Source organism: Sipha flava, unplaced genomic scaffold (genome assembly GCF_003268045.1).
Source record: "Sipha flava isolate LNK unplaced genomic scaffold, YSA_version1 44_pilon_pilon, whole genome shotgun sequence".
Taxonomy (NCBI): domain Eukaryota; kingdom Metazoa; phylum Arthropoda; class Insecta; order Hemiptera; family Aphididae; genus Sipha; species Sipha flava.
This window is the reverse complement of record NW_020273203.1, coordinates 1,049,007-1,061,098: the sequence shown is the minus strand read 5'-3', so window position 1 is coordinate 1,061,098 and position 12,092 is coordinate 1,049,007. Positions and strand designations below refer to the sequence as shown.

At 32.9% G+C, this 12,092-nt stretch overlaps 1 pseudogene; it reads right to left on the bottom strand.

Annotated features, from left to right (window-relative positions):
- Positions 1–9,420: 9,420 nt before the first annotated feature.
- On the bottom strand, positions 9,421–10,037 carry LOC112689552 (annotated as a pseudogene).
- Positions 10,038–12,092: the final 2,055 nt, after the last annotated feature.

Genomic DNA, 12,092 nt, shown 5'->3' with positions numbered 1-12,092 from the left:
TTTTTCTCTTAATCAGCAGACGTGCGTGTAATAATATACGCGTTCACGTGCAATGACGTTGGATTGAGAAACGTGTGTGTGGAGAAGGAAGGGGGGGGGGGGTTGACGGAACACGATATATTTCTAAAGTCGTGTACATTAAACAAAAAAATTCGTCAAAAAAAATAAAGCCACCGGTTTATTTTTATTATTATTGCATATGACGCTATAATTGTAACATTAAATAAATAAACAGTACAAACAACAAAATAATTATATGCATAGTTAGTAATTTACACACGAATCGGGTAACTAATTAAAAATTAAAAACTATCAGCAAGAATTGATGAAAATGGTAAATAATTAGGGAGGAGGGGTATTGTATACTGTTATTATTGTGTCCTCAACTCAAAAACCGTATGTTAAATGTGTTTCGAAATAATTTCAATTGTTCACGTATTCATAGTTTATAACGAAAACCTACCAGAATTATGTACGTTCAGGCAAAAAGTGTTTCTATCTAAAAATCATTTCGGAACGATTTAACGTCGATCAAATCGGACGGATTTACATAACCGATTAATGTCCGTACGGCGTTTTCTTAATTTCAACTCCGAATTCTCGGATTCTCGTCATTATTCTTCATTGCGTTTTCACTCGTCTTTTGTATCGATTCATGTGTAAGTTTACGGACGACGAGCTATTGCCGTTCACAGATGTTTTGACCCAGAACATTGGTATTCCGCATCGTTTCCCAAACACTAGAATTGATTTTAATCGACTAAGTACGGTTTTAAAGTTTTACTCCGCTCTGACAACACCCGTCGGTTCATCACATCGCATTATGTTTAGTATACAGTGCGACGTTGCTCGTATGTTTGCAGACATATTATACACGCGCGCTTATTACTACAAATACTACTACTAATATTTGTATCAACAGCTATCGCGCACTTATTGCATTACATATTATATTATATACAACCAGTGGTGTAGATACAATTTATTTTTTTTTTTTTTTTGGGGGAGAGGGGTCAAGAGTCAATTCCTAATATTCTCAGTATATCTTAATACGAGATCCTATATAATAATATTACATTTAAAATTGTATTAATATTATGTCCCGTAATTAATGAAAATTATTTTGTTACTCAGTTTTTAATAAATACCTAATCGTAGTAGAATGAAAATATAATTTTACTATAATATGTAAATATTAATAAATAATAACGAAATATCATTAAAAAAAAAAAAAAAAAAAACACTGGGTGGGTTTGAAACCCCTTACAACTCTCCCCCGTAACCACGCCACTGTTTACAACGCTACTACGACGCATAATGCATTGTACGTGAAAAAAAAACCCGCGACGCTTTTTCTGGGTACTTACTTATCTTCGTTTCGTTTTGAATAAACAAGTAATAACGCATGCGATGATTATATCAGCGCCTAATTACGTTGGCAAAACGGGCTATGCTTGTGGAAAATCCATGGACGTTCCCGTAAGACTTGAGCAAAACAAAGTAGGTATTTCGGGTATTTTTATTTTCCCTTCACGATTTAATGTGGTATTCTCGCGATCTTTAAACATAGATCGTCATGAAATCATTGCTTTAGTCTTGCGTCGACACAATAGTTTCGGTTTATCATTAAATTATGATAGAAAAACCACTTTTGAAAATTTAAAGCACATTTTAACAGCCTGTGTAGAACATTTGCGTTGATGCTTATTACTCGCTGTAGTACTACGCAGCGTTGTAGTAATGTATACTACTACGAATGCATTAAGAGAGTCTTTAATGTAATCGAGTCGTCGATATAACAATTTTATTGCGGATCTAGTCGTTATGGCGGCGGTAGAGTATATCGTCTGTTTTATTATTGCGCGTTAAATAACAATAAAACCATAGTGTATTATTTTATAATGACGATGTCAACCGTGTTTCGTTTTTATAATTCTTTTTTTTTTTTTTTTCTGTTCTCCTCGTCTTACGCGCCAACTCGTTTTAACGCTTCACCGGGAAAACACGAAGCGTATCATAATGCTATACGTATGCACGGCAATGTTTTTATTATACATTTTTTTCAAATTCTGATTTATGGAAAACGTACGTGCACGTTATAAGACGATATTTATCATGATTCCCTGTGGCAGTATCGGCTTTAGTTTTTAAAATCAAAAAAATAATAATATTTTGTTTCAGCGAACAACTATTCCAATCTATTCGATTACTATTTTCTGAAATTTATTACGTAAAACGGTCAAAATCTGGACCGGTGATTGCGAAACTATTCAAATTTGTCCTCGAATGAATTAATACGATTTAATTGTTATTTTTATTATTATTATTGTTATTATTATTGCACGTCAAATTTATTATTCATTTATGATAATATGTAATTTTATTCAACGGCCCGTTATTTACTGTTTTTATGAGACGCGCATCAAACGCAATCTAACGTAAATGCTCATCTCGGTACACTCATTATACAAAAATAAAATATCAATACACTATAAATATTGTACACTTTTCGCGCGCAACGTTAAATTCGTACGCGATTCGAAACCGTTAGTCAGAATATTGATTGAACGGTACATCGAAATTCCAGCAAAACCAACTGAATAATTGTTTGCGCGAAAAAAACGTTGTTCCCGTTTGGAAAACAAAAAGTCGACGGACGTCTAAATAGATGAAAAATGTATAAATTTACTGAAAACTGAAATCTTACGGAAAACCTACGGTTCTCGTTTCATTCGGTACTCGACGGAAAATGGATAATTCGCTTGGGTTAAACATTCTGTATACATATATTCCCCTGTACGGTTATCGTTTTTGTGAATATTAGTCGCAGTGGCGGTGTATGGCATTCCGTTTTTTCAAATGTTCCATCGGAGCGCAAACCGAACGGGAATTTCGGTAGTAACCATTACAAGGCGGAATCGGGACGAATCGCCGGGGTATTAGTTTATTTAGTATATCGGTCGATTTTTAATGTGCGTTTTCAATCATCAATTACAGGATGGCGGGCGTCGGGCGCGCGATACTCTACGCAAAACGGCCTCAGGTGCACGAAAACGAGACGGCCGGATGAAACGACGAGGACGAGACTCGAGATAAATGGTTTATGTCCCTTGATGGTCTTATTACATCCGGGTAATGATTTGGCGACAACGAAAGATGTACATGGTAATGACTCGTTGTTGTTGTATATATTTTTAGCTTAGTATGCAAATCGCTGCCACGTTTCCCTGTCGTCGGATCGCTCGTCCTATCTCTCATCCCGTTTCTTTCTTTTCCCCATATCCCTCCCCCCCCCATCCATATCGTTAATAATTATTGTCATTATTTATCTACAGATCCGTTCGAATTTCGATAACGATATCGCATAATAATACGTTACGTCGGACACTCTAATTAGAACGCCGGTCGTTTTTTAACAGCGCGACACTGCCACGACGACCGTGCATAATTTAGCGAAACGTTACGTTGATATTATATTCAACGGATCTCGCGTCAGACGAAGTGCTGTTGCCTCGCTGACGGCTACCCCTCAACGCTCGTCGAACGCCGCAATCGAAGCGAACGGAACGACGGTCGGTTTCATGAAGCGCGTACGCGACGGAAAGGAGCGTTCGAAAAGGAGCGCATTGTTCGCGAACATCGTTTGGACGGAGTCGAAACGTGTCGTGCGAATACAGAAATGCGTGTGCATCCGTATTGGATCGCGTGAGCATTGGAGAGCAAACGGAACGTCGATGGACGCGCGCGCGCGCCGGATTCGTTCGGCTTTTGAACGCACAACCAGCTCGCCGATGGGATTGGTTTGCACACGATGTCCGGTTACGAACGGTTATCCGCGCGTCGATCACTTTTCAAGCGAAACGTTTTTTCTAAAACCATCCAAAAATAGGTTATTGCACCGAAAACCACCGGTCGCTGTACCGCACACGTCGCCGAACACGATTCGCGTATCAATCGGCGTTGGGTTGTACACATCGCCCGGTAGAAACGTTTCGTAACAACAAAGCTGTAGTGTACGTATCATATCTTTCAATCGTACCGCCTCGACTGTTACACGCGAACTTAAGTACACAATTCAATTACATCGCGTAGTACAATACTATGAAACGGTAGTTGTGTTCTCCACAGGCGAATAATCGTTTTAATCGAAGTCTTTGTAAAAACACATGAAACAAACATCTCATCAAAACGATTAAATATGATAACTGAATAAATAACGAACTAAATACAAACAAACAAATCTTATGAGAAATCAAATAAGAAAATCAGAGGAGTGTATGAAGTTCATTGCGGAACGAAGGATGTGAATGGAGTTATGGGGGAAAAAAAACGGTGATTAAAACTAAAAGTATAATTAACATACATATTTACATTTAAATATTCAATATTTGAGATGCATATATTATCCGTCAAAATGTTTCGATATATCCTCGGAACACAAAAAGTATAATGCGAAACCGGTGAACAAATTGTCATCATCTTTCCAATGACCGGAACGTCATTTCAATATTGACGAAATGGTTCGACGGTCACGTAAGTCGTGCTTCACTTCAACGTTGCACCGAAGCTATTGTACTGCGCAGGAAAAAAAATAATAACAATTTATAAAAAAATATAATGCAACCGTCTTAGGTAGTTGTCTTCCAGAACGTGATGTTCGCAAGCCATTCAGTCATCAATGTACACGTAACTGTATTCAAAGTTGAAATATGTGTTAATTTTATAAAAAATTTCAAACATTTGTCTATTTCTAGTTTTACATACGTATTCTCATAACCAGTGTGGCTACATTGTTGTGAACATTTTGGTTAAGAGTGCTTTTTTGTTTCGAATAATGAACTGCGGTATGAATATTATAATGTAACACCTGAAAAACTCATAATGTAATGCACGTAAAAGCGTTGAGTTATTATTAAAAATTTTGAATTATCGTAATAATTATTCGTTTCTATCACGCAAAATAAATCTCGGGACCGTAACAGCGGATGCGTAAAAGTAAATATTTTTTTATTACAAAGAATTTTTCATTACGTTTAACGGTTAATTTATAATATATGGTTGTTATAAATTAATTATACGGCTCGCAATCCAAGTCCCGAAGGTTTTCGAATAGTACCTACTATGAAGTATAAAACAAAAATGCTTCCCCAAGGAAAACCCATGAAAAGTACAAAAAAAAAAAAAATATAATCTTTGAGTGGTTTTATCATTGCAGCGTATAATTAAATACAATATGAATTAACGATTAAACATTTATATAGACAATTATTAATTACATTTTTAACAATTATTTGAATATTATCAAAATGTTAGACTATAATCGTCGTGAATGGAATTGTGTTGGGGTGGTATATTATTTGGGCAAACATAATTTGCGCTCAACGAAGGGAAACAATTGTAAATTGCGCCCGGTATTTCTCAGGTATAAAGTTTTGTGTAGTAAATTGCGCTCTATATTTTTCAGGTACGAAATTCTGCATAGTAAATTGCGCTCAATAGAAATATTATTTTTATGATAGTCATTTATTATTACCCAGAGGACACCACGAGAAGGCGACTATCACTGTCCTCCAAAAATGTTTTTTTTTTAGTTTACTTGAGATGAATAAATTAATTAATAAAAATAGGAAATTTCATTTTTTTTTTTTTAATATTATGGTATTAATTATAGTTTTTTAAATATATTTTGTGAGGTTAAAAATATTAAAAATAAAAAATACAGTTTTAAGTTATCTGCATAGTAATGATATAAAATCTTAACATAATAATTCAATAATAACATCATAATTCACTTAAAAATAGGAAAATTCATTTTTTTTTTTTATATAATATTATGCTATTAATTATAGTTTTTTTTTTTAATATTTTTTGTTAGGTTAAAAATTGTTAATAATAAAAAATACAGTGTGTACAAGAAAGATTCACAAGCCGAGTTGTCCTTTAATTGTCTGAGTTATTGTTGCGAAAGCTGATGTCCAAATACTTGGAGGAAAGTCAGCGAATAAAATATACGTGTTTTAAACATGGCAAGAAAATTGTCTAAGTCGATTATCTTCAGGCATTATAGGCATTAATTCATAGTTAAAATATTTGCAAACAGTTTCTGGCTTTGAAAATACCAGGTAATGATGAAATAAAGGTCACTTAGATAGTAGATACTATAGGCGCAATTTACTATACCCATTTTAGACCACGAAAAATCTTGGGTGCAATTTACTATAGTATTTTTACTACCTACTTAATGTAGGCGCAATTTACAAACGCCCATATTATTTTGACGTTACGAGACAAACATTTTCTTTATTTTCATGCTTAGAGCGTGCTATTAAATATTATATATATGTACTAATTTTTTAAAGAAATCTTCATGAAAATTGTAATATAAATGTACAACTTTATGAATTAAAAATATTTTTGATCATTAGATCCATAGAAATATTAATTTTCAATTAACTTCTAGCCTCTTACCTCTTTATAAAACACAACCCATAAAAGATGTCACCATTCATTCATTCAAGGTAAAATAATATGAACACGTTTTACTGGTACCAAATGTTCAAATGACGGTAAAGCTGAATGAATACTATAAAATTATATTATTAATTATATTTTAATGTAAAATATTCAATAAGTGCAGTTTGACATTAGGAACAAGTGCAAGTAGGCAAGTGTAAGGATGAAATGGAACAAAAAAAAAATTTTTTTGTAAGACCAACGGCATGATCCTGCAGGATCTAAAAAATAAATTTTAGTTAGACGTATTATTAATACTTAATTAATAGCGCGTGCTGCGCGTGGCGAATTGAAATGTTCACGTTCGTATTACCGTCGCAGTGTGTTCATCCAAGCGAGAAACATGAATCGAACTCGAAAACTATATAATATTTGAAGTCGCGTTTTGAATAAATACACGCCTTGTCATGTATAATTAAATATTCTGGAATAGCGTATTGTATTTACATCGGAATTGCGGTCAATGCTGCTTTTTTCGCGTTGAACGTTTTATTTTTTTTTTTTTTTGTCTCCTTTATTTTACATAAACAATCTACACAATTATCTGTACAAAAAGTGTATACGATGAGAGTACAAAATTACATGAAGTGGTTAATTAAGCAGTCACCCGTTAGTGTTTCTTAACTAGTTGTTTAAATTTTTTTTCTCTGAGATAGCATTTAGATATTGGTACATAGTTTTGTGATAAATCCGTTTCATTTTCAACGTGCGGGTCGGGATCCTCGGAATCGTAGGAACGGAGAGATATTTTATAAGCGGGTTGGGATGGGTCTGGAGTTTTCCATGAGACCGTGAACAGAAAATCCGTGTTTCCTCTTTTATAGTGTTTATAGAATATATATCCGTGCAAGCGAGCGGTGCCCGTACAACCATGAGATACGGACGGACAGATAAAGTACGTGTCAAAGGAACATCGGGAATATTATAATCATTGGAATATCGCAAAAGCCGTATCCTCGGGTCGCTCGCCGGACCACGGGGCACGGTGCTCGAACGTTCTCAAACTGTAATATTATATGGTCCAGAACGAGAACATAATGGCGGAACCGTTCGGGGGTTGAGGGTGGGGTGAACCTCGAGCCACGCGTACAATATACATCATTGTTAATATCTTGATCATCGTAATCGTGGTGCAAGTGCATGGCAACTTGTACGGCGAAATGCTCGTAAATTCTTTACCGTTACAGAGAAACCTACTTCTCGTATTTTTGACGGAAAACGAATTCCGACGTGTCGACGTCGCTTATACTCGTAACTAGAGATCGGAATTTTATTAGTACGCATTTGCACGTTCGTATGCACATGTACGAGGGTTTGAAATGTTGGCGATTCAGACCTAACCGATTCCGCGGACCAAATTTAATTTTACATATAATCGCGTATTTGAAGGTTTTTGGGCATATTTTTTCGTAATATGCGTATAATGTTCATATTTTTACAGTCTTAGTAAATGATTAAATTTTTTCTTGTTTTCATTTTGAAAAATTGGAATTTTTAAAAACTAGCGCAAAAAAAAATTACTGTCAATATGGTATAGCATACGATTAAACATAAATCTCTTAGAGTTGTGTAAAAATATAGCAATCATTTATTGGTTACACTGAAAATTTGAAAAGTGCTGATTGTGATATACTGATATTAAACTGATATTAATTTGCAATGTTTCACGTATAGGTGTATCACACTATCACGTCAAATATATAATTATGCTTTTTTTTAATTTAAATATTTTTTTTTTTTACTATTTAGATATCGGACGGTCCAACACTTCTATATAATTTTGTAATGTTTTGTTTCTTTACATTTTTTTAAAAAAATATATAATGATGTTGTTTTTTTTGAATTTAAATACTTTTCTGATTATATAAAGGTATAAAGTAATATAAATTTATGATGCATATTTGAACATATTTTTTAATTATTTGTGAATATTAATGCGTATTTTGATCATTTTGTTTTGCATATTATCACCATATTTGCCACATTTTTAATGCATATAAATATCTGGTCTCTACTTATAATGCACCGTTGTCAATATTGCCTATATGTAAATACGTAAGTACATTCTATACGTTGGGGTAAGACGTCTAACATACTACTCTAACGAAATTACCGAAAGAAATCTATGTCAAGAGTTATAGATTCGCAACAGTTTTTCAAAAAATATATCTCGTTGGATGCGTTGTAATTTGACAAAGATATATTAATAAAAAAAAAAGATTTTTATTTAAATAACGAAAGTAAACGCTTTTCTTCAAATTAGAAAAGCTATTAAAAAAATAAATCATCAGAATTCGATAATCTTTATTTTAACACAGTTTTGTTATACGGCAAATAGAAAATGCTGATGAGGCACCCTACGTACATTTCCGATCCACCCAATTGCAACAAATTTTTTATAAAATTTAAGGTGAAATTTTTATAATTTACTTAATAGTAACTCAGAATAATGGGAGATGATATTTTGTGCCAATTTTATTACTTGTAATTTGCGCCACCAATTGGTACATTTAAGCGCGTAAGTAATTTGCGTCAAAATATAAAAATTAAATATGTATTTTGCGCCACATTTAAAAATTAATTTTGGTAATTTGCGCCACAACAGAAAACAAAATGGAACATGTAATCTGCGCCACACTTTTAAATTTAATTGTTAGAATTTACCAGCAGATACATTTACTGATAACCAAGGCTCGGAACTTTATGCGCTAAAAAGTTCTCAAATATGCGCATACATATGCGTCAAAAAACATCATAATATGCGGTAAAATATGCAGTAAAAATTTGGAAAATATGCAAAAATATGCAATTTATTAAATAAAAAATAAATTTTATACACAAAGTTTGAAAATTAAAATTAAGTACATGAGAAAATAAAATTTAAAAAAAAAATAAACTTTTTGCACACTTGTTTGTATTGCTGTCTGCCTGTATGGATACTGTATATCTTCAAAAAACTTTAACCTTCTTGATTTCCTACTAAAAAAAATTAGAATTATTAAATGTTTAAATAATTAGATAGGTTATTTTTTACCCGTGTTGTACTGAAGTAAGAGGTGTTTCCTTATGTTCTCGAGTTTAAATGATCTCCGATTGTCCGTCAAGAGATTTTTATAAATCGAGAAAGATCTCTCCACATCAACTCATGTAATTGGAGCAAACTTGTAAAAACTTAAATCATTTGTGGTAAGATCTTCATGTAGATCATCCATGTTGTCACTTTCTCCTCCAATTATTTTTGATATCTGTTTTAGTTTTTTTAATCCGCTGTTTTTGTTTAAAACCGTTTCAAATTTCTTATACACTTTTTGCCCATAACCCTGAGCCATTTGTAACTGAACTTGAACTTTTTCCAGAATATCTAAGGATTCAGCTAAAGGCATATTTTTTCTTTGTAATTTTAAAATTGAATTTGAAAGTACTTTAAAATTTGATTTTATGTATACTAGATTACTTTTGACACATGTTTTTACCAAATTTTTTTTTGCTATTTTTATACTTAAAGCGTCATCTGAGTCTAACATTTCTACAATTTTACAAATTTGTTTGTAATATTCGCAGTAATAAATTCTAGCATTTAGCCACGTGCTCCAGCGTGTGATAACTGGCTCTGGTGGTAAGGGAATATTCGGGGCATGTGTCTTGAATATCTGAACACGCGATGGCGATTTTTTAAAAATTTTTTTGACATTCGATATAATTTTATCGATTGTGCTAAATTGTCCACGTACCTCTTCAGCAGTCCTATGGAGACCATGCGCTGCGCACGTCACATGTACTATTTTTGAATATAACGCATTAAGTGATTTCCCACACTTAACCATATAAGGCGCCGCATCCGATAGAAATAATAACACGTCATCGTGTTGGATTCCGTCAGGCCACAAAATACTGAGCGATTTGTCGAAAAATTTGCATACGGTAGAGTGGTTTGTTTTTTTCTAATGCGTCGGTATTTAATAAAAAATATATCACCTGCTCTATCTTCTTCTAGAGTTCCTATTATGGCGTTTGCAATTTGTCTTCCCTCAGCGTCAGTCGTTTCATCGATCGATATCCAAATTTTTTTTAAAAACACACGTTGTCTTATGTTTTTCATCATTTCCTCGTAACAATCATCAAGATAAAACTTTCTAAGTGTCGATTCAGTGGGGACATCTTTTTGTGTGTATAGCTGAAAGAATTGACGAAACTCTGTATTTTGTAACTTGTTAAGTGGAATATTAGCTGATATAAAAGCTTTGCATAAATCCATATTAAAAGTCGATTTTTTCGACGTTAGATTTGTTAATAGCTGTTGGCTGTTGGCTGATTTTTGATTTATTTTACGTTCTACAGCACGACGATGTTTTTCTGTTTTTATATGTGCTGTGTAATACTAGATCGTCTTTCGGGATCCACTTTCACTTCGCAAAGTTTGCAAAATAGAACTACATTATCAATAGAGAATACATCTTCGCCGAACTCAGAGCTTAACGATTTAAGGCGTCGTGACAATGATTGCTTATCTTTAGGCATCGTTAAATCAGAAATATTAAAAAAATAAAATTATCACTGCGACACGCGACGGGCTTAATACTGACGACTGACTAATGTGCACTCGAAGTTCGCACTGTACAGTGAAACCGGTACGCACGTAGACCGTAGTATTACAAGTTGTAATAATAATACTGATAAAATAATAAATACTGATAACGACCTAATGGTTAAACATAATTGCTTACAAATTTCCTAGGATTCATATATGAAATATATGAATGCCGTGTTAAATTTGGATAAAAATAAATATGGGCCGGCCGGTCGGCAGTAACTATTTCGAGTTCTCAGTACTAGAGATTATATAATATTATTGTTAAATGCATTGGGAGCAATATAAGAATATCTAACGACATATTTTTCGATAAATTTATTTTGTAAAATATCTAATTTTATTTTGTTAACTATAATTAAATTGTATAAATGTAAAAAAAAAATTGTTTTCGTTAAATCTATAAAATATGCATAAAAATGTTCTAAAACCTAAAATATGCTAATTCGTACAAAAAATGACGAAATATGCAAAATTATGCAAAAAAAATTTTTATATTTGAAATATACGTAGTATGGATCAAATTTGTATCGAACCAGAAGTTCAATATGCACTTTCTTAACAAATATGCAAATGCCTAAAGTTCCGAGCCTTGCTGATAACACATCGGAAATGCGATAATACCAATGCGTGCCTGATATGTTATTGTTGTGTTCTACTAATAATAATAATAATAATAATTAGAGGCGAAATCGAATAGATACGTCTAATATAATAAAAATTATCAATTTTCATAATATCGAATAATATTGAACAGCAGTATATTGATATTTACAATTTAGTCCGATATTAATCGCGTGTGCGTTTATATATCATATTTCACATTTCAAAATTATATAAAAGTATAAGTAATATATACAAATATCGGTGAAATTATTAAAAGTACTAGAGACAAAGATTTATTATTATTTAAAAATGTTACGTATCGAAATATTCATGAATCAAAAAATTGTTCAATGCGATGGCTTTGTACTGTGAGAACTTGCACTGC